Below are 23,990 nucleotides of genomic sequence, written 5' to 3'. Positions count from 1 at the left end.
TTTCTAAGGCCCATTTGACTTCACTCTCCAGGATGTCTGGCTCAAGGTCAGCAACCACACTACCTGGGGTGTACGAGCCATCCATATCTTTCTGGTATAATTCCTCTGTGTATTCTTGCCACCTCTTCTTGACGTCTTCTGCTTCTGTTAGGTCCTTACCACTTTTGTCCTTTATTATGGTAATCTTTGTACGAAATGTCCCTTTCATATCTCCAATTTTCTTGAACAGATCTCTGGTTCTTCCCATTCTGTTGTTTTCCTCTATTTCTTTGCATTGCTCATTTAAGAAGGCCTTCTTGTCTCTCCTTGCTATTTTTTGGAAATCTGCATTCAATTTCCTGTATCTTTCACTATCTCCCTCGCATTTTGCTTGCCTTCTCTCCTCCGCTATTTGTAAGGCCTCGTTGGACAGCCACTTTGCTTTCTTGCATTTCCTTTTCATTGGGATGGTTTTCGTTGCTGCCTCCTGTATAATGTTGCGAGCCTCCATCCATAGTTCTTCAGGCACTCTGTCCATCAAATCTAAATCCTTAGACCTGTTCCTCACTTCCACTGTGTATTCATAAGGGATTTGACTTAGATTGTATCTTACCGGCCCAGTGGTTTTTCCTACTTTCTTCAGTTTAAGCATGAATTTTGCTATAAGAAGCTGATGATCTGAGCCACAGTCCGCTCCAGGTCTTGTTTTTGCTGACTGTATAGAGCTTCTCCATCTTTGGCTGCAGAGAATATAATCAATCTGATTTCGATGCTGCTCATCTGGTGATGTCCATGTGCAGAGTCGTCTCTTGTGTTGTTGGAAAAGAGTGTTTGTGATGACCAGCTTGTTCTCTTGGCAGAACTCTATTAGCCTTTGCCCTGCTTCGTTTTGAACTCCAAGGCCAAACTTGCCAGTTGTTCCTTTTATCTCTTGACTCCCTACTTTAGCATTCCAATCCCCTATAATGAGAAGAACATCCTTCTTTGGTGTCATTTATATAAGGTGTTGTAAGTCTTCATAGAATTGGTCGATTTCAGTTTCTTCAGCACCAGTGGTTGGTGCATAAACTTGGATTACTGTGATGTTAAAAGGTCTGCCTTGGATTCGTATCGAGATCATTCTATCATTTTTGAGATTGCATCCCAATACAGCTTTCACCACTCTTTTGTTGACTATGAGGGCCACTCCATTTCTTTTACAGGATCCTTGTCCACAATAGTAGATATGATGGTCATCTGAACTGAATTCGCCCATTCCCGTCCATTTTAGTTCACTGATGCCCAGGATGTCAATATCTATTCTTGCCATCTCATTTTTTACCACATCCAACTTACCAAGGTTCATGGTTCTTACATTCCAGGTTCCTATGCAATATTTTTCTTTACAGGATTGGACTTTCCTTTCGCTTCCAGGCATATCTGCAACTGAGCGTCCTTTCGGCTTTGGCCCAGCCGCTTCATCAGCTCTGAATCTACTTGTACTTGTCCTCCGCTCTTCCTCAGTAGCATGTTGGATGCCTTCCGACCTGAGAGGCTCATCTTCCAGCGTCATAACTTTTATATGCTTTTTGTCTTTGTCCATGGAGTTTTCTTGGCAGGGATACTGGAGTGGCTTGCCGGTTCCTGCTCCAGGTGGATCACGTTTGGTCAAAACTCTCCACTATGACCTGTCCATCTTGGGTGGCCCTGCATGGCATAGCTCATAGCTTCTCCGAGTTATTCAAGCCCCTTCGCCACGGCAAGGCAGTGATCCATGAAGGGGAATAAAACCATACATAGTGCTAAAAGTGTATTTTATGCTATAATAGGCATTTTTGTACACACTGTAGCTTAAAGCATTTTCTATGTATTTTGGTAAGTTCTTTGAGCAGAGAAATGTATTGCAAAATTTGGAGAAGTGTGAAAACAGAAGGATAACTATGTTCCAATTCGTGCAACAGTCTGTGAAATGCAAATTAGATCAGTTCACTTTAAAACATGGAGCAAACATAATGGTTAAATCCCTTCATGATGCTTTGCAGCTCTTCAAAAACACTATAATGCAGGAATGTACAGATTAGTAAAAGCACACCCATATTAAAGAGAAAGCCAGCTTGGTTAACAAGCAGAGTCAATAAAGTTGTAAAAGGAACAATAATAGTCTCCCAATACTTGTGAGCTACCTAATGAAAAAGAGATTCAGAACATACAAAAGAAATTACCATAATCAACTGATGGAATTCACTGCCACAAGAGGGAATGGCTACTGTGTTCAATGACTTGAAAAGGAAAGCAGACAAATTCATGGAGGATAGATCTACTAATGGCTAATTCCCATCATTGCTAAAAGGAACTTTCCTATTCAGTATATCTCTGAATACCAGTCGGGGGGGGGCAGCTGCCTCTATATGCTGCTTTTGAGCATGGATGCAACCATCTGTCCATTCTGATAAACAAGATTTTGGACTAGAAAGACTCGTGGTTGGTCAGATTTAGCAAGGATCTTCTGATCCAGCAAGGATCTTCTTATGTTCTGACATTTTCCTTCCATTCCAATTTCTGTTGACCACCCCAGTTTCCACCAGTTAAAGCTCCCCATGCCACATATTGTGGTAGGAAATCCCAAGCCCTGTGGGAATAACCCTGAGAAGGGTTATTCCCTGAGAAGCAGATTTTGGGTAGATGCAAGTGTCTGAAGCAGGAGGGGGATGGGAGCAGCCAGCCCTGTTGCAGAAGAACGTCTCTCCTCATTGGATACAGACTAGGAAATTTCAAGGCAAAGTTGCAGTGATAGCCTCCTGTCACTTACACACAGAGGCAAAGGCAAGGGGGCAGTGAAGTTGGGGCTGTGAGGTGCACTGGAGGGGTCATCAGGCAGGCTTCTTCGGCGCATCTGCCCAAGCCCAACCCGTAAGTAAATAGTAGTGGCATCTAGGCCAGGAAGCTATTGTTGCATGTGTGTCCCACTGTGCAAGCCACTCCTCACAATGGTCTATGGCCAACATTTACCTGAGAATGCTAATACTGAACTTGTGCTCAAATTCATTTCACAATTTTCACTGCTGGAGTTCAGATTGTTGTTTCTGCAGTTGACAGTGCTCTACCTTCTTGTCTAAGCCTTAACTTTTGGACATTAAAGAAAGTTACTCTGAATCATCTGAATAGTGCCATCAGAGCTTTTAGAAGAGAGTCTTATTTTATAGATCACATTTCTCCTATCTTGTAGTCAGTAGGTTTGCTGCTTTTTGGCAGTATATTGATTAGGAAGTAATATAGGACGGCACAATTCAAGAATGAATTGTCCCCGTGTAGCTAATCTAAGTCCATCTGCCTGAGTCTCTGTCTAGCATTTATCTCAGCGGTGAGTCTTCCCCGTCTAAATGTTTGCCTGACAATTGTAACTTTTGTTGTTGCTTTTAATCGCGTTTCCCCCTCTATACTTTGATTATCTTTGCTGTTAAATTGTCTCTTCTTAACTCTGACTTTTTTCCAATAGTATTTAGACTGCGGGTTCACAACTCCCATATTTCAAAGTAAGAACATAATAAAAACCCTCCTGGATCAGACCAAAGACCTATGTACTTGAGCATCCTTTTCCACACAGAAGCTAACCAGCTGCCTATGGGAAGCCTGCAAGCAGTACATGAGAGCAATTGTCCTCTCCTGCTGTTATTCCCAAGCAATTTTTCTTCAGAGGCCTCTCAGCCTGGAGGTATTATACAGCCATCATGATTAGTAGTCACTGATCGCATCATCCTCTGTGAATTCGTCTTATCTCCTTTTACAGCTGTTGAGTAAGTTGGTGGCCCTCACCGCAACTTGTGGCACCAGATTCTATAGAATCATAGAATCATAGAGTTGGAAGAGACCACAAGGGCCATCAAGTCCAACCCCCTGCCAAGCAGGAAACACCATCAGAGCACTCCTGACATATGGTTGTCAAGCCTCTGCTTAAAGACCTCCAAAGAAGGAGACTCCACCACACTCCTTGGCAGCAAATTCCACTGTCGAACAGCTCTTACTGTCAGGAAGTTCTTCCTAATGTTTAGGTGGAATCTTCTTTCTTGTAGTTTGGAGCCATTGCTCCGTGTCCGCTTCTCTGGAGCAGCAGAAAACAACCTTTCTCCCTCCTCTATGTGACATCCTTTTATATATTTGAACATGGCTATCATATCACCCCTTAACCTCCTCTTCTCCAGGCTAAACATGCCCAGCTCCCTTAGCCGTACCTCATAAGGCATCGTTTCCAGGCCTTTGACCATTTTGGTTGCCCTCCTCTGGACACAATACAGTTTGTCAGTGTCCTTCTTGAACTGTGGTGCCCAGAACTGGACACAGTACTCCAGGTGAGGTCTGACCAGAGCAGAATACAGTGGCACTATTACTTCCCTTGATCTAGATGCTATACTCCTATTGATGCAGCCCAGAATTGCATTGGCTTTTTTAGCTGCCGCGTCACACTGTTGGCTCATGTCAAGTTTGTGGTCAACCAAGACTCCTAGATCCTTTTCACATGTACTGCTCTCAAGCCAGGTGTCACCCATCTTGTATTCGTGCCTCTCATTTTTTTTGCCCATAGAGTTGGAAGAGCATCTATAGTTTGTGCATCTGTGTGAAGAGGTTCCTTCTCTGGCCTGAATATTCTATTATTCAGCTTAATGAGCTGACCCCAGGTTCCAGTTTGTTGGCATCCTTCTCTCTTGGGAGGCAATGTAAGAGTGTGCCATCAGGGATAAAGTCAAACTATTGGAGAATTACAGTGCCTGCTGTAGAGACCAATACAGGAGAGACATGTTTTATTGCAGGTAGGGGAGGTGAAGGCATCTGGTTTTTCTGCTAAAGGTGCACCATGGCATTTATTTAAGTACAGTTAGAAGAAGGATATAAATTACCCCCCCCCCTTTATAAAAGAGATGCCACGGAATCAATCAACTCTAAATCAGCCACCAGTAATTAACTAGCCAGTGTACTGGTTAGTGAGTTGGAGTCAGCATGGGAATAACTGGGTTTCAGGTCTTTTTGGGCTACAAAATCTTCTCTCAGCCAGCATACCTCAAAGGTTCTTGTGAGAATGGAGACCATATAGGCCACCCTAATGGAAATAGCTTCATTAGGATCATAGTATCGGGGAAGGGTTGAACTCTTGAATTCTTCCTCCCAATCATGGCAGAAAATGAGATAGACAGAGGTGGAAGCTGGTATGGGAGGGAATGTGATATATGGCTTCCACGCAGGAAGTAGAAGGTTCAAAAGATCCAGTTGCAAAAGATCAGATAGCAAACTATGGTGAAAACCTCTGCATGAGAGCATGAAAGGTTACAACTAGTTAGGCTAAACAATACTGGGCTAGATGTGAAGAAGAAGAAGAGGAAGAGGAAGAGGAAGAGGAAGAGGAAGAGGAAGAGGAAGAAGAAGAAGAAGAAGAAGAAGAAGAACAACAACAACAACAACAACAACAACAACAACAACAACAACATAGTTGTGTTGTGTTGTGTTGTGTTGTGTTGTGTTGTGTTGTCTTTCAAAGAATATTGGAAACTGTCTTATACCAGGTCAGACCAATAATCCATCTGTTGTTATTATTAATGGACCAATAGTTTGGCCTGGTATAAAACAATTTCCTACATTCTTGAGGTTGAAAGAGGGACAAATCAACCTTTGATCCCTTTAAGTCCATTTTTACATACAATGCCAAAACTAGCATCAAAATAATCATTTATCCAGAATTAGGAATGGACAGATCAGCCTGTTTCCAATCTGCATCAGTTTGGCATGTGTTCATACATTCACTCATATTAATCTGCAATTTCTTTTTTTGGGGAAAAAACTGCATGAAAATTCATATTTAAACGGTATTATTTTCTCATAAAATACACATTTCTAAGCATTATTTATCTTAAAAGAATGAATTTCTAAACTTATTCTAAAACATGTGTGTTTATATCTATTGTGGAAATTTGGGGGTTTTTTACATTGAAACATTCAGAAAAAAATGTGAATTACAATACAGATGACTACATATTTCTTCAGTGCATGCTTATGTGGGCAGTGTGTACCAGAATTCAGAAAGAACTAATTCCTCAAGCATCCCTATTCTCAACTGGCTGTAGGCTATTTATGGCATGTTGCCAGAGAGGGATTATATTGTTTGCAGCATTGTTCTAGCAGCGCACACACACACACACACACACACACACACACACCTACTTGGTGATATGGTATCAGTTGAAAGTCCTCAATGAAACAATCTTTCAAGTGGAAAAGATTAAAAGAATCCAGTCTTCAGAAATTTCATGTTTTGTAATTTTTGACACCAACATTTACTTACAATATCGCTCCTTTAGAGTGTAAGTTTCTTCAAAGAAACCCAAACAATAACTCCTGCCGCAAAGCATTTATAGTAGGATATCCATCAGAAATCAGTTGACAAACTTATAATGTGTGCTCTGCAGATAAAAATGAAGCAAAGGCACTGCCTCGTATTTTCCCAGCATTAGCCTATCCAGTACCTGAAGATATATTTTCCTGAGCGTGTTATTCTTTAAACCAATGATCCAGTATTTTATACCTTGGGAACAGGTGGCTTAAAGCAAACGGTATTGACTACTACGGAAAAAGAGTGTGAATGTGTTATGAGGGAAGGGATGGGATGTTTAGGGACAGCTCTCACTGTTAAACAGCAACATAAGGAAACCAATATGTTTTCCTAGTTATTTCTAGTTCTGAATCTATTTATTGTATGCCATGCTTCTAGAACTAAACCCAGCAGTTCACTGGATTTCCTTCTTTCTCTTTCCTTACCTTGATTTATTTGTAGAATTTGTACCTCACTTTTCTTGCCAGAAAACCGAAGCAGCTGAAAAGGAACAACTTAAGCACAGTTAGAAGTAGCAAAGTGGTGAAACCTTTAGAACAAAAAGAACCCCAGAAAACAGTGGCAGTGGGAAAGGCAACAGTACAAAAGCGGGTGAAAATTAATAGGCTGTATGGCGCTGTGGGTTAAAGCCTCAGCGCCTAGGGCTTGCCGATCGAAAGGTCGGCGGTTCGAATCCCTGCGGCGGGGTGCGCTCCCGCTGCTCGGTCCCAGCGCCTGCCAACCTAGCAGTTCGAAAGCACCTCCGGGTGCAAGTAGATAAATAGGGACCGCTTACCAGCGGGAAGGTAAACGGCGTTTCCGTGTGCGGCTCTGGCTCGCCAGAGCAGCGATGTCACGCTGGCCACGTGACCCGGAAATGTCTCCGGACAGCGCTGGCCCCTGGCCTCTTAAGTGAGATGGGCGCACAACCCCAGAGTCTGTCAAGACTGGCCCGTACGGGCAGGGGTACCTTTACCTTTACCTTTATATAGCTAAGTCATTGGGCAAATGGAATGACGTTCCTTTTACAGTCATACCTCGGGTTGCGAACACTGCAGGTTGATCGTTTTCGGGTTATAGACCTCGCCAAACCCAGAAGTACCGGAACGTGTTACTTTTGGGACTCCTAGACTTGAGCTCTAGCACGTCTCCTTTGAGAAACCTTCACTGCAAATCTCCCTTCAGCAACCCCTGTTAATCATGTTGAATATCTTACCTGTTTATGAATAAATGCCCATCAACAACACGTCCAAGGCGATCTAAATTGATTTCACACTTCATCTCTATCTTCAGAAGCAGAAGTGCACTAATTACTGGAAAATGCAGACTGACAGAAGTGGTCAGCACAATGACGAGCAAATGTTCTACAAAGTGACACTTAGATTAGGGGCAAAACATCATGATTCAGAGTGGAATAAACAACAGGGCTAGATTCAAGTTCAGAAATACGCATACATGGTAATAATTGAAAGTAAGCAGGCAGCGGGAAACCAATATACTCTTACAAACAAAAAGATTGTAGCACGCTTCCAGATTTAGCACAATGGTCTGTGCACTGCTCGATTGAAGCCATCATGACAAAGCCAGGGGACAACCCTACATTCACCTTCAGTGAAGAAGCAACTATTAGCATTCCAGTGCTTCGGTATATACCGTATTTTTTGCTCTATAAGACTCACCTTTTCCCTCCTAAAAAGGAAGGGGAAATGTGTGTGAGTCTTATGGAGTGAATGCAGGCTGCACAGCTACCCCAGAAGCCAGAACAGCGAGAGGGATCACTGTGCAGCAATCCCTCTTGTTGTTCTGGCTTCTGAGATTCAGAATTTTTTTTTTCTTGTTTTCCTCCTCCAAAAACTAGGTGCGTCTTATGGTCTGGTGCGTCTTATAGAGCGAAAAATCCGGTACATGTATGCTGGGGGCTGCCTCTCAGCTCTCTCTGTTTGCCAACCCCTGCTCCCCGTCTCAGTTTCCCTGCCCCAATATCTCTCTCCATGACCAAGTCTCCTCACTCACACGTCTCAGTTGACCACAATGTGCTCCTTCTTCCTCAGCTTCCCAGTCCACAAAATGGTCCACAATATTTCCCTCACCCCTGGAAACCACCTTCTCTCCAATGCACAGCTTCTCACCCAAATGACAACTATGTATCTCCTCCTTGCTCTTTTGCAAGGGAGAAAGAGAGGGAGTAGCAGTGGCAGACCTACATTTTGGGGGCCCTGAAGCTCAAACTGTTATGGGGGCCCCTTTGCAACGAGGTCTGGGCAACCACTGTTATCTTCTTCAATTGGGTTGTTTACAACGTCTGTGTTATTGACTCTCAAACTTAGGGATTGTTGAAGTATATACAACAATAACAAAATGATCATTTTGAGTTGTGCAACTCCAATTGGGTCTACCAGACCCAATTTTTTTAAGCAATGTGAACTAAAGTTGCTTCTGGGGCCCCTCCAGGATTGGGGGGCCCTGAAGCTGAAGCTTCATTGGTTTCATAGTAGATCTGCCCCTGGGGAGGAGAGCCCCTCTGGCAGATCATGAAGGTACCCCCCCTCCCATTCTCTTTCTCCTGAGGTGACTCTGCAAGGCCAGCTTCCAAGACTTGTCTCAATTTGTGTGCCTCTTCCAGCCCCTACCAGCACTAGCACAAATTTTATATAGAAGTGTGCAGGTCAGCCTATCATAGCGGAATAGTATTGCAGGCTTTCTGTTCTCCAAAGCTGTTAAAATTAGATATATTGTTGTTGTTGTTGTTGTTGTTGTGTGTGTGACACACACACACACATACACACACACACACACTGGTGTTTTTTTCTGGGGGGACACAGGGGTATTCCTTCCCCCAAACATTTTGTGAATCTTTGTACTTCTGTCCATTTACTGTATTTATTTTTCCAGATTTGAACAATAAAATTGTGATTTTCTTGAATCAAAATGAGAGTACCCCTAAACATTTTTTAAAGAAAAAAGCACTGTGTGTATGTGTATGTGTGTGTATACCATAGTGACCTGGGGTCTTTGACTAAATAAATAATTCTATTTTCTTCTTTATCCGTGAAATTCCTTGAGTTTCATTCATCTTTCATTCATCTTCACCAGCATCTATGTGTTTTCACTTCCTTTGCTATGGTAACAACGCAGGTCTTCAGGCATGGCACAAACCCCTTGCATGGCACACCACAAACCTTTCTAGCGAATGGTGGAGGGGGTTCTCCTGGTTCAGCTCTATATATGAAAGTTAGGTCCACACCAGCTAAAATTTTAACTGAGCAAGTCAGATTCATTATGACAAAAAAAATATGACACAATAAAATAAAAAAGCAGGGTCAAAAATTAAGTATGAAACATAAAAAGTTAACCCCTCCCCTCTCCAAGTTCACCAGTAACTGTCTTCCTGTACTTATGCAATCCTATTGATCTATCCAAATGCATCTTTTGCTCCCACTTTTGTTCCCTTCCAGAGCTACTTGCTGTCATGATATAGCACTAGAAGCAGAATGGGCTGTTTGTTATAAAATGTGAGTGCACTGACACACACTGTTTGGCTTTGGAAGTGAGATGAAATGGTTAACACTGAAAAGTCCTTTACAAAATTATGCTCTGTGAAGGAGAGAAAGAAGAGGATGACTTTATTGGGGCTCGAACAAAATATATGAGAAACGTGGTGCTCGTAGCTTGGACTTGAGCCTTGAACTTTTAATTTTTCCTTAGTGGACAAAGTACAGGAGATTAAAGCAATACCTTTTATTGGACCAACAAAGAGCTGCCAGACTTTGAGACCTGAAAGGTTGCATCTTCAGGGTTCACTTTATTGATCTTCCCTACTGTTCCTTGTGGATCAGATTGGCTGCAAATAAGTCTGTGTGCCATTGATGTTACCTTTCTTCCTTTGAGAGATAAGATTTAGTGTTTTTATTTGTGATCCTTGATGAAGAGAGTTCAGGAGCAGAATCCGTAGTGAGTTCAAGAATGCCTTTTTCTTCGAGTCTTTCGGAGTATATAAGGTTCTTCTAATTAAGATCATGGTGAAAATGTTCAAATCTTATTTTTCTATAAAATTATAAAATGTATTTCAGCTGCTAGAATGCCCCTATTTTTCTCAAGCACAGTTAATGTGTACCCGAATCACTGTTCCCATTTGGTCTTTTAGGAATGTTGTATTAAAATGTTGATCTACCCGGTGTCAACTCTCTCCAAGGTCTCTGGATACTAAATCTGAGAAGCAGGAAACTATTTGTATATACATGAACATAAAGGCACCAAATAGAGAAGGGATGGGGAGCCTCCCCAATTCTATTGGACTCCATCTCCGCTCATTCCCTGACTGTTGCCCATGCTGGCTGGGGCTGCTGGGAGTTGAAGTCCAATATTAGGAGGGCCACAAGTTCACTATTCCTGATGTAGAGCATTGCTCACCATATTATACATGGAATCTGGTGATGTTTACTTTTGAACAATTGGCAGTAGATGCATTGTTAGGGGATGGCCAGTTGGGTCTGATCCCCAGGTCATCTGTGGTGGACCCCAGATATTCCCCACTTCTTCTTCTTCTTTTAGTAAACTTTTATTTTCCTTTTCTTATAGGGAAGCTGGACATACTGCAAAGCAGAATGCTGGTGAAATGCCACCTACTCACCATCTTAATGTCCCAGAGACACCTATGAATTAGAATATGCACACTTGTGTTGTTGCCCTAGGCTCTCAATGCAGTAGCAGATGGTGGGACCCACAGATACAGCCAATCACAAACCCCTTCATAGAGCGCCTTCTCTTTGTGGATGTTGATGTTTGAACAACAGGAGATCCATAATAATAGATCCCTCCCATCATGTCTAGGTGCACCCTTAAGCCAGCAAAGGATCTGGGCCTGTTACTTATCTTCTGCCATTACAATGATAGCTGCCATTACAACTGCTTTGCTCTTATCTATGAAAGAGGTGGGTGAGCCAACCATGACTGCAGAAAGTCTCATGTAAGAAAATGTGGCCATTCTGATTTTTTTTTTATTGCTGAGTATTCCTTGAAGTGTTTCCTCCGATGCAACCATTTAAGAACAGATTTATTCCTTTCCTGGTCCACTATGATCAATGTTTTGTAGCATGTTGAGCTTTGTGAAGCTTTGACAGTGGGAGAGGCAAGTTTCCCCCTTTTCCCATTGAAGACAAGGCAACCTATGTGCTGGTTTTAGAGGGATGGGGAGAATACAGTCACCCTGACCCTTAAATATATATATATATATATATATATAGAAAGAGAGAGAGAGAGAGAGTTATTTTTTGCTTTTGAAAATGGCGTTTCACTTTCATACCTCATGTACCACCTGTTCTTACTAAAATGTTCTGTGCAGTAAATGTTTCCACTTCAAAGGTACTTTACAGAAATACAAGTATTCTATAATGCCTGGTAGTGCTCCTCTAGGCAGCAGGTAGAACCCATTATTACATTCAGAAACATTACCATAATTTGACTTCTATACAGACCCCAAAATTAATGGACAAAATTGCTCAATATGCTAGGCAAGTGGGCCCTGAGTGTGGTGTCCAAATGTTCATAAAAGCTATTGCAGTCACAGCCTGAATAGTTGTTGATAAGAAATGCATATGATAAAAAGTAATTTCCTCTTTTGAAGGGTGAAAATGCCCTTGGAGGAAAAGGCTATTGATGGCTACTATTGCCACCTCCAGGTTCAGAAGTAGTATGAAACAATGGCAGAGGGCTATTGTGCTGCCCTGCTGTTAGTGGGATTTCCATAGGCATCCCATCCTTAAGGCACCGATCCCTTCATACTCTACTCATGTATACCCTTTACCCATGAGCAGCAGGCCAGTATAGAACTATGGTGTATCATTTGGAAAGGGAATAAATAAACCTAAGTTTGTCACGTCCATTAACTTCAATCGCTCTACTCTAAGTCGGAGTAGCATTGGCTAAAGGTAAAGGTAAAGGACCCCTGACAGTTAAGTCCAGTCGCGGACGACTCTGGGGTTGCAGCGCTCATCTCGCTTTACTGGCCAAGGGAGCCGACGTTTGTCCGCAGTTTTTCCGGGTCATGCGGCCAGCATGACTAAGCCGCTTCTGGCGAAACCAGAGCAGCACACGGAAACGCCGTTTACCTTCCCGCCAGAGTGGTACCAATTTATCTACTTGCACTTTGACGTGCTTTCAAACTGCTAGGTTGGCAGGAGCTGGGACCGAACAATGGGAGCTCACCCCCGCCCCCTATATGGGAATGTTGATGCAGGGGACATTTCTAAGATGAATGTCACAACACTTGAGGTCTGAGAGCTTTCATTCATTGATTTCAGGAGTGGCTTGTCCAGCTGGCCTCATGGCAACAGATTTGCTGCAGGTTACAGGGAGAGGGGAAAGGAAAGCCAAGTCGGAGCTGTGCAAAAACATTGGCAGAGCCAATCTGATGCTCCCACCAGTGGGCCTGCACAGACCTGAGCTTCCCACTGCCCAGGAAATGGCAGCATCAATACTGCCAGGGGGTTATTGTTGTGGTGTCACTCCACTGGTGAGCTATTTCTGATTTATTTTATTTTTACTTTTGTATCTGACCTTTCCTACAAGGAATTCAAAGTGGTTGTAAGGAGGAGGCGGTAGCTGGCACATGACTCTGCCTCTGTCACATCGTGCAATGCAGCACTTCTTCTGGCCCTGCCGTGTTTTCTTCCAGTTAGACCAGTTATAATCTAACTGGGAGAAAACACAGCAGGGTCAGAAGTGCTTCATTACATACCCAGTCATGCAAGGGGGGGGGGAGCAAATCAGGAGGAGATATTTGTATGCTCACACAGTAAACCATTAAGTATTAACCATTGTTTCCATGCTTGCAGGCAAAGGGTCATGTAGCTGCTGCTTGGTGACATGTTTGTTGGCAGAAATGATCCCTTTCAACATTTACCTGTATGCACTATGGCTATAGACAAAGTAGAAAAATGCAGATTATGACAGGTCAAAAGCTATGAAAATACCTCTTGAAATGTGGGAAACCCATAATTGTGTGTGTGTGTGTGTGTGTGTGTGTACGCGCACGCATGCAGATCTTTGTATATATCTATCAACTTATAACTGAAATATATGGCAAAACATGGAAGTAATGCAGTGATTTGGGAATTAGTTATTATTTACTCAGAATAATGAATATACAGTTTCGTACTGCTTTATGTTAATGAAACATGAATTAAAACTGCATTATGCTGAAATTGCTGCAGCACATCTACATTAATATCAAATGAATTCATTATGACCAGCATAGTTACAATGAATACTAAATGAATTAATAATAATGAACCATGTTAAGTGATATCTAATTGTTTTATTTCATTTTTATGTATATTTTGTCCAGATTTAACTGTTAGGTTAATAGGGAATGGCATTCATTAAGTCATTTCCCTGACAAGCTTTGGCAAAGGGCACTTAGTTTCACACCACATCCTATGCGCACTGAGCATCATTCATCTCTGTTCACCTCCCCCCACATACACTTTAAGTCAGGGAAAGGATTCTGCTCCAAGACTGGCAGGAAAATAGAACAGTACTAAGGACCAAAAAGCCAAATAATGTTTATACTATTGTGATTTTAATTGTTTCTTCTATGACATTTTTTTCTTGCTCTTACTAAGGGACTCACAGCTGGTGGAATTTCCCCTGTTGTAAAGAATATAAAACCATTCCTCACATAAAGCAGTGGTAACGTCCCCTCACTGGTCTCTTCGCTGATATGCACAAAAGCAACTTTTAAGCTTCTGTTCCCTCTTCTCTCTCTCTCTCTCTCTCTCTCTCTCACACACACACACACACACACACAAACAGTACCTGCCTGATTCTCCATTTTGTTTTGGCTTCTCCACTTGCCCCCACTTAAAGGGATTCCACCCTCACTACCTTCTCCCTGTTCTGGGGGTTTTCAGTCTGGGTTGGCTTCCTGTGCAACACCCTGTTTGGCAGGAAGGTGTATCGTGTAGGCTCTCCAGAATGAGTGCGATTCAGCTCGCATGCACAGCAGCTGCCTGGAATAAGTTTACCCCACATAGAATGCATGTTGAGCAATGTTACACTGAGCAGATGCTGGAAATGCAATAGGAATCGATTCCATTCTAGGGAGCCCACATTGCGTGCCTTCCTGTGCCCCAAAGTCCAGTCCAGCAGGAGGACAGGGGATAGAGGGTGGTGCAGCCGGCTTTGGTCTGGAATGGTGGACTCCTGAGAATTTCTTGGCCAGAGTCTAACGGCCCTGTCCCTGATAGTCGAGCTTCTAAAAACCATTATGTGAACCCCACAATTAGAGTTCACAATGAATAAAGTGAGCAAGCATTCTCTCTACCACCCAGCAAAATATTAATTGCATGACATGTATCTGAGTTTATTATACACAACCACATTTTTACATGTACATTATTTCCCATGGTAAGAGAAGCTTTCCCACCCTTGTAGATGTATTCCTTTTACGACTTCATATTGCAATACCAGGTTACAGATCCCAAGCTGGCAACTGTGGGCTGGAATTTCCCAGTTCTGCATTTCAGTGTCTCCATTTTTTATTTCCTTACTTTAGGGTTGTTTATATTTCCCTTCTCTTAACTGACTTAACTTCTCACTTAACTAACCAAGTTTCTAGCAATTAAATTTTTCTCTGTTTTTATTGTCTGATAATTACACAAGCGCACACTGTAAATGCATATTTCCAGCTGATATAAGTATGCTACTAAAAAAAATGTATTATCCTCTTTTGAAGCACTGCTGTGGAAACATTTCTTTGGGGTCTCTGTCTCACCTATTCCCCATCCAGTTCATAATAACAGAAGTTGGGAGTTAGAGCCCCACTTCTTCCTCTTTAATAATCCCCCTCTTTCCTTTTAAAAAAAGCATTGATAAGAAACACATTATTTCACCCTTTCCCCTTTATCCCTCCCCTTCCCTTCCCTTTTTCTTTCCTATTTTTGTTTTGTACAACCTTTTTTCCCATCCTTCCCCTCTTTTAATTATTCCCTGATATTACTTTCTATATATCAGACACAGGACCTTCAGAGAAATGGTGTAACGTAGAATGTTCCTACAAAAAAACAACCAGCCAGCCGGCCGGCCATGCTCTCTCATGGAAGATTCCATTCCATTCCCTACACAACTTGGCTTTTGTCCCATTCTCCCTCCTCTGCCCTGAAGTTAGTCAGCAGTCCATGACCGCTGAGAATACTCAGTCCCCATCATTTTAATCCCCCTTTGCCCCCCGGCAAAGTATTTTTCCATTCTGTGAACTTTGGGGGTTACATGAGCATGCCGAGATCTCTCACTTGTTTCTCAGTAGGCTCATTTTGGCTAAATAGCCATCATAACCCAGTACCTAAGTTTGATCCTGGAAAGTATACAGAATGATGATACAGTTTATGTAATATTTATATATTATACCTTCCTGAGTACATGGTGCATAACATCCTGTTTGTTATGATGTAATGTCCAACTATAACATTAAGAATATTAAGAACTGCTACCACATCTTCCAACACTTTGAAGGCAAAATCTGGGGCAGATGCCATTTCCCCTTTTTTATCACAAGAGCACGGTAGCCATTTTGGTTGTCATGATCTTGCACGATTTCGTGCTCAGGTCCCCCAGCCCAAAAAGTGCTATTTCAGGCATGCTGGCCCAAAATGAGCACTTTGGGGTGCCACACAATATTATGGCCCCGAGAAAAGTACTTGGGGGAGGAATTGCGCCAGGAAATCACACATGATCAAGGCAACCAAAATGGTCATCATTTCCTCGCAAAACAAAATGGGATGTCCCAGTTTTTTCAGGACACTTGAAGGGAGTAGCCATGATGACTATATTCTACATCTACTGTTGGAGGCCAGTATACCAGCTGTAGGGAATCACAAATGGGTTGGCCTTTGTAAGAACAGGATTCTGGAACAGAGGGGTCTTTGGCCTCATCTGGCAGGGTTTCCCCTATGTTTTTGACTGCAAATATAGCACAGTTCATATTTTCAGCAATTCTGAAACAACCCTGCCCTTTTTTTTGCAGTTCCACAATTTATTCATTACATGTATATCCCTGTTGCTCGGGGTGGGCCTTCCTTCCCATCTGATCCTTACAACAACCTTGTGAGGCAGGTTGTGATGAGAGGCGGTGACTGGCTCAAGGTCCCCTAGTGAGCTTCATTGTTGAATGGGAATTTTAACCTGGAGATCCTCTGGATTAAAACAGAAACCCTAAGCCAACACAGAAACTTGGCAAAAGCCCAAGTCTCCCACAAAGGGACAATAGCGTCTACTAAAATAACAGTTTTCTGCTTGCTCCTTTAGTGAAAGTTGCTAACTATATGGAAAGAGGCTTGGGCATACAAAAGGTGTATTTCTTGCTCCAGCTTACCTAATTATACTTGCCAACAGATCTCTGAATATATTTCAGAAGTAAGTAGTCATTTCAATTATTGTGCTTTGTAGCACATTTAAAGGCAAAATATTAGATCTGCACTATATGAACACCTAATAATTTAAAGGAAGCAGCTTGCCAGGAAGAAACTAGTAAGGCATTAGGAATCACAAAAGCACATAAAAGCAAACTAATAAATGGAGATTATGGTGGCTGAACGCCAAATACTTCCTCTACTTCTCCCACTTCTCATGTACTTAAAAGTGAGCGCTTGTAGTTAGGCTTTTGTATAACCTGGGCCTGGCTTAGTAGTCAAATTGTTTAACCCTCCATGTTCCTGTTCTTTTGAGCCTGGATTTAGGGGCTTGTTTGAGATGAAAAGAAATTTTAGCTGTAGTCAAATTAGATCCATGTCGTTCCTCCACTGTAAAGCCCTGGAATCTTGGCTCTGCTTTTTGTGACCCTTTACCCTTCAATTTTGCAAATGTTTTTAAATCACCTCACATGGCGCAGCATATTGTGTTTCCATAAAAAGCCACTTATTATGTTAATCTGTTTACTTGGGACCACATTTTATATATTTTCCCAAACATGAGGCTGGCTGCTGTAAGTGAATCATATTAGTAATGTAACTGAGAATAATCTAATCCTAGAAGTAACTTTGAGAAGCTGTGACCTGCATGAAGACGTGGTGTTCTATTTATATTTAATGCTCTTTTGTAGACATAGACTCTGCATAGCACTTTATCTGCCCCCAAATGCAGAGACTTACTTCAGAATCCTATAAATTGCATAATTTGTAATGGGTCTGGTGGCAATGGAGATGACACCCCAATAGTAAACCCAAGATAAAAGATGGGATCCAAATAATCCAATTTGCAAATGGATAGCATTTCTGTGTGTGTGTGACAAGGACGTCAGAGAAACCATACTTTATATATTTTCCCAGATAACCTGATTTTATCCCAAACCCCTCGAGCTCCTCCTCCTCCTCCTCCTCCTCCTCTTCTTCTTTCTCTCTCTCTCTCTCTCTCTCTCTCTCTCTCTTCCCTATGTCGTGTCAGGCCAGAAAGAAAATTTGGGAAATGAAGCATGCCTTGTCAAATAAATGCTTCTACCCCATACTGGCAAATAAATGTCAACCAACAAATTACTAGATGAACAGGTACATGGAAGATGATATGGTGTGTCTTTTCTCCAGTTATGAATCATTGTATTTCATCTCTAAATATAGTATTTTGACTCACTAGTATACCTGGGTAGGCTGCAGATCCTGAGCTTTCTAAGTCAGCATTTCTTCAGTCACTTATAGATCCATGGCATCTCCTTTTTCTTCCCTCGATTGCTGTTTGAACGAAGCAGTTTGAGAGCCACAATTCCCCATATTATGAGTGCAAATCATTTTATAAACATAATTGAAATAAAACCCAGAATCTATTTGATGGGCATCCATCAGAGAGACATTAAACAACGACACTGAAAACAGTGGCAGAACTATCTGATTTAGTCCACTGCCTCAGAAACTGTCCTCTTACAATTACTTTTGGCTTTCACAGATTTGTGACAATTTCCATCACCCCTGTGGGTCCAAAACAAGTCTCTGTAGCCAACTACCATCAGGCACTGGGGCTGAGGGCAGCAACTACAACATTAGAGACAACTAATGACAAGACAGCATCGGGGAGGGGGGCAGTACTAGCTCCAGCATTAGATGCCAGCATATCTTACATGTTATCCTCCTAGTTAGGATATTATAGAAATATTGCATTGTGTACTCAAGCCACAAGGTGTACCACAAGTGATATAGGTTCTGCGAAAAAAGTTTTTAATCAAACAAATGAGCCTAGACAATTTTTATCCCAAAATAAGTCAGTTTTTATGCTTCCCACTGTGCAATATAAATAACTGCAATATGCCCCTCCCAACCTCAGTCTTGATTCCCCCAAGACCACCTGCCCTCTTATTTCTTCTTCTTCTTTGGCAATCACTCATAGCCAAGTAAGATTGTCTTCCATAAACATGGTTTTAACAGTGAGCCCGTCAGTGCCTGTGGAGGCCAATTCTGGATCCACATGTCCTTCCACAGTGGGGACATAGGTTTCCAGTTTGCCGAACGTGCCTTCCTCTTAATGTGTTTCTCCCTATTGTCCTGAGTTTGAGCGTCTTCGGACTCCATGACACCTTTGGTAAAGGCTGTTCTCCAATTGGAGTGTTCGCAGGCCAGTGTTTCCCAGTTGTTGTTGTTTATACAGTGGTACCTATGGTTACAGATGCTTCAGGTTACAGACACTTCAGGTTACAGACTCCACTAACCCAGAAATAGTACCTCAGGTTAAGAACTTTGCTTCAGGATGAGAACAGAAATCATGCCCTGGCGGCGCGGCAGCAGCGGTAAGCCCCATTAGCTAAAGTGGTATCTCAGGTTAAGAACAGTTTCAGGTTAAGAACGGACCTCCAGAACGAATTAAGTTCTTAACCTGAGCTACCACTGATTTGCCTTGAGAGAGTCTTTAAACCTCTTTCGTTGACCACCAGCATTACGCTTTCCATTTTTAAGTTTGGAATAGAGTAGTTGCTTTGGAAGACCAGTCCAGAGGGGTGGGTCTGTCTGTGAGCTATGGGGACCAGTAGGTCTCACTTAGTGTAAGGCAGCTGTCTATGTCCTTCCTATTCCTCCATTAACTTTAATAGGGAAGTAGGAGGTTACCTTACACTGAGTCAGAATCTTGGTACACCTAGCTCAGCATCATCCACACTGATTGGCAGTGACCCTCCAGGATTTCATATGGGGCAGATGCTTAAGGATTGAACCGGAGACCTTCTGCATGCATAGGAAGTGCTCTACTACTGAGCTAAAGCCCTTCCTGTGCCACCATTTATCTCTTCCTTATTCCTCTTGCCTCTCTACCATTTGTATTTGTGATTAATATCTGTGTGTTTCCCCCCCCTTTTGCTTTCATTCATGACATCAAGGCTAAAATTAAGATTTATCCTTCAGGAGGAAGATCTGTCTTCCTGAATCATCTGTGAAGAGCTTAGCTTCCTTCCTCTCCCCCCTCCCAACCTCCCATCTTTAACAAAATAAGATGTCAATTACATAACTTCATAGCCCCAAGTCAAGCAGAGGATAGCGGGTAGGGTGGGAGAGAATCCAAGTTCCTCTGACCCAACTGTGATGGCAGCAGCACATTTAGACATGCTTCTCCACAGGATCCCTCCGTTTCCAACCAAGGAGCTGCCAATCCCGACTTTTGAGAAACAGATGAATTAGCTGATATATTCTAAAAAGGAAATGAAGTTGAAGTCACCCTGGCCAGTTTCCACTTCAGCCACATAAGCCGTGATTAGAACCGCTTTTCTCAGTCTGTTACACTTTGTATTCATTCTGCCGCCTCAGTTGTGGGGAGTGCTGTTGGAAGTGGCAGAAGCAGTAAAAGGATGAGAGAAGGCAAGCCATTAAATGACAGAGGAATTTCCCTTTCCTCTGCAAACTGTGATAATAATTAAAAACAAAAAATATATATACTGAACTGTGCCCTCAACCAAATGCAAACTGAAAATTTACATGAAAATAGACTAAAGGGAATATGAGACAGAGATGGATTCATCAAAGTAGATCTTTCCCTGCAGCTTCTGAATTTAAACTAACTCCACTCCTGTTTCTTATTTCTCTAAGTTTAATGAATACTAATAAATAGCGCTAGTGATTATTACTCAATTGCTATGGAGGTGTAGATAACACTATGATTTTCTATTTATGATGAATCATTTATATATGCATAAATATACACACCTTCACTACTTATCACAAGGAGTCCTGTCAATTTTCAAGGAGATATATATGAGGATGCCTTTAGAAGGAAACACTGCATTTGAAGTATTCCACACACACCAAAAAAATTTTTGTTGCTTTCATCAACACCTTTCCACCAACAATATTAAATTCAGTGGTCTCAGATCAAAGCTGGTTTCCAATATTATTTTTCCTTTCTATCTGCATACATCCAAATTTTAACAATGAATCCTTTGCCTACATGCTACATTCATTAAAAAGGCCCTTAGATATATAGATATAGCTAGATAGATTGCTACATTATTTCGGAAATAGAGCAATTATTTTAGAAGCTCTTATTGCCAAGGAACTGCTCCGCTTTATCCATTAATGGGCTGTGGGATAAAGAGCTCTGAGGCAACTTCCCAGGGATTCTGATATGTTTATTTATGTGAGCAATGTGAAGGATCACGCATGGGGAGTGTTACTGTCTGGAATCCGCCTTGCCTGGCACCTACAAAGGCCTGCATCCGAGCAGGAGGCTCACTGCTGACCCCACAGCTGCTAGCCCTCCTCCTCTTCCTCCTTCCTCCTCTTCCTACCTGATCACCTCCCTTCTCCACTTGCATTGACAGCGACAAGAAAGATCAGCAGCCTCCTTCTGCTGCACATTCCATCAGTGGAAGGATTTCTGCTTGTGCAATAGAACATTCCCTCTCTGCACCCCCAGTGCTGTTCTAGGAGTTCTCCCCAACCCCCTGGAGTAGATTTGGGAAGGAAACATGGCACAACTGGGAGAGGAATTGGGGAGAGAGTCCTGCTGCACAAGCGAAAACACTTATTTTGGTGTGACAGGTTAACCAAACACCACCCAGAATATAGAAAATATTATATAGAAAGGTGGCAGAATTAACACTGGCATCAATTATCCAAAGTCAGTTCGTAGAATCTTAGAGTTGAAAGGGACCCCAAGGGTCATCTAGTCCAAACCCTTGCAATGCAGGACTCTCAACGAAAGCATCCATGACAGATGGCCATCCAAACTCTGCTTGAAAACATCCAAGGAAGGAGAGTCCACAACCTCCTGAGAGTCCACAACCGCCACTGTCAAACAGCTCTTACTGCCATAAATTTCTTCCTGATGTTTAGTCACAATTTCCTTTCATGTAACTTGAATCCATTGGTTCCTGTCCTATCTTCCAGAGCAGGAAGAAACAAGCTTGTTCTATCTTTCGTGTGACAGCCCTTTCGATGTTTGAAGATGGTTATCATATCTCCCTTCAGTTTCCTCTTTTCCAGGTTGAACATACCCAGCTCTTTCAATTGGTCCTCATAAAGCATGGCTCCTAGACCTTGATCTTCTTGGTCGCCCGCCTCTGCATATGTGCCAGCTTGTCAATATCCTTCTTAAATTTGTGGCACCCAGAACAGGACACAGGTGTGGTCTGACCAAGGTAGAATAGTGTGGAACTATGACTTCCCTTGTTCAGAACACTATGCTTCTTTTGATGCAGCCTAGAACAGCATTAGCTTTGGTTTGGTTTTTTGCTGTTATATCACACTGTTGACTCTTGTTAAGCTTTTGGTCTCCTAAGACACCTAGATCCTTTTCAATGTATGAACTACGGGCAAACTAGGTGCCCTCATCTTATATTTGTGCATCTGGTTCTTCCTGCCTAAGTTTAGAACCAGACATTTTTCCCAATTCATTTCGTTAGTTTGGGTCTAGTCCTCCAATCTGTTAAGGTCACCATGAATCCTGATTCTGTATTCTGTACCATTAGCTACCCCTCCCAGTAGCTGAGCTGGCCCAAGCCTAGGTGAGTGAAAATGAGCCTTTGAAACAGAGTTTGATTTACACCACCTTTTATGCCAGTGTAAGTTCTGCTGACTTGCCAGGTCATGTGACTGAAAGAGGTTTGAAATAGGTGCCACGCGTCTTCCACATCCCCAGAATGCCCCTTTTGGGGGACTTTTGTCAGCTTAAGGTCAGCTGTCTTAAATTCTGCTGGCAGAACCCTGGCTGAGGTGGCGTAAACTCTGGTTAAGCAGAGTTGAGGGAGTTGAGGACTTCCGGGTTGGCGCCATCGCCGAATGGCGGACTCCCTCCGAGCTCCGGAGGGAGCCTGCTCGTCAGGGGTTGGGTTCTACCACGTCGGCGTCGCGGGGACCCTCAAAAACCATGGGCGCTGAAAACCATGGGCATGGTGACTCGGCGGGCACTGTTTGCGCCCCCCGACCCGCGAAGGAGCCTTTTTAAAGGCTACGGAGCGGGTGCCAGGGGGGGTGTGGTGCTATGAGTCCTCCGCTTCCCCTGCCGAGCGAAGCCGCATGCCATTTGGCGGAGAGCGCTGACTTCTTCCATTGAAAATTCGGATTAAAAAGAATAACCCGTGAGTAATTGGAAACTGGACTTAAAAAGGAAAAAAAAAATTAAATTCGGAGCGAGCGGGGGAGGTGCAAAGAGGAAGTCCGTCTCCCCCCTGTCGTAGAGGATTTAAAGCAAAGGATTTAACAACTAAGATCGAGTGCTACCTTGGTTTGATAAAGTTACTAATTTCACGATGGAAAATTATAAGACTGGGCTGGAGGAGAAAAGTAGAACGTGAGCTAAAATGCAACCCCCCCCCCCCCCGGAACCGGGAGCGATCTGCGAGAGCGCCGGGAGAGGAGAAACAGAGGCTTTGACAGCTGTCAAAGGAGCTGTCAAAGCTGAAGAATAAAAAGAGAATTTTGTTATGAGAACTTTGCCGGTTACATTTGTTACAAATTAGATATAAATTGTTTAAAACAAGGAATAACAAGTTACTTTGACTGTTGGGTGTGATCTGGAAGGAAACTGAGTTACTATAATCCCTCTAGAGGGGCTGTGGGACACTACAAGTATTGTTGGCATGGAATTTGAATTGGACTTTTTATCTCCTGGGAAACTGCAGAAATGGAACACTATTTTGTCTACAGAGGTCTCTACACTAAAGGAGACAATAGATTTATCTATTGAAGAATGGAAGGGACTTGAAGTAAAGTTTTGTTCCTGAATAACAAAGCCTCTGTGGGGGATTTAGAAGCTTTTGGAATTGGAACATTTTTGCAGGAGAGCAGGAAAAGAAACCAGAGGAAAGTGAGGAGAGAGAATAATAAGAACAACATGAACAACAAGAATTGGAGAAAGTTGGAAGTGGGAACATTTGGGACATCCAGATTTGAAAGGTTTAAAGAAACAAAATTGGAGTTTTACTCTTAAATACAGAGATCTGGATGGAAAAAATGGACCTTTTTGAGATAGAGTTTTTCTGAGATTGGACGCTCGAAACTAAAGATGATTAAAAAGACGGCAAAGACTATTAAAAAGACGGCAAAGTTGACTTGTGAAGGATTTCGGCCTAGATGTGGGATCTCCAGGATGACAACAGGCATTGATGGACATTGGGGAACGCAACCGGGAAAGGGGGGAGGGAAATTTGGAATCCAAAGGGTGTTAAATTATATTTTATTCTATTTTCTATTTTCTTTTATTTTAATCTGTTCTGCAT

At 42.5% G+C, this 23,990-nt stretch overlaps 1 long non-coding RNA gene across 1 annotated transcript in view; it reads left to right on the top strand.

Annotated features, from left to right (window-relative positions):
• Positions 1-23,990, top strand: part of LOC307226859 — a 469,238-nt gene that overhangs the window by 356,599 nt on the left and 88,649 nt on the right. The gene's annotated exons all lie outside the window — the stretch shown is intronic.

This window comes from Podarcis cretensis (assembly GCF_951804945.1).
Source record: "Podarcis cretensis genome assembly, chromosome: 11".
NCBI lineage: Eukaryota > Metazoa > Chordata > Lepidosauria > Squamata > Lacertidae > Podarcis > Podarcis cretensis.
Note: the sequence above shows the minus strand (reverse complement) of the source record. Positions and strands in the feature narration are given on the sequence as shown.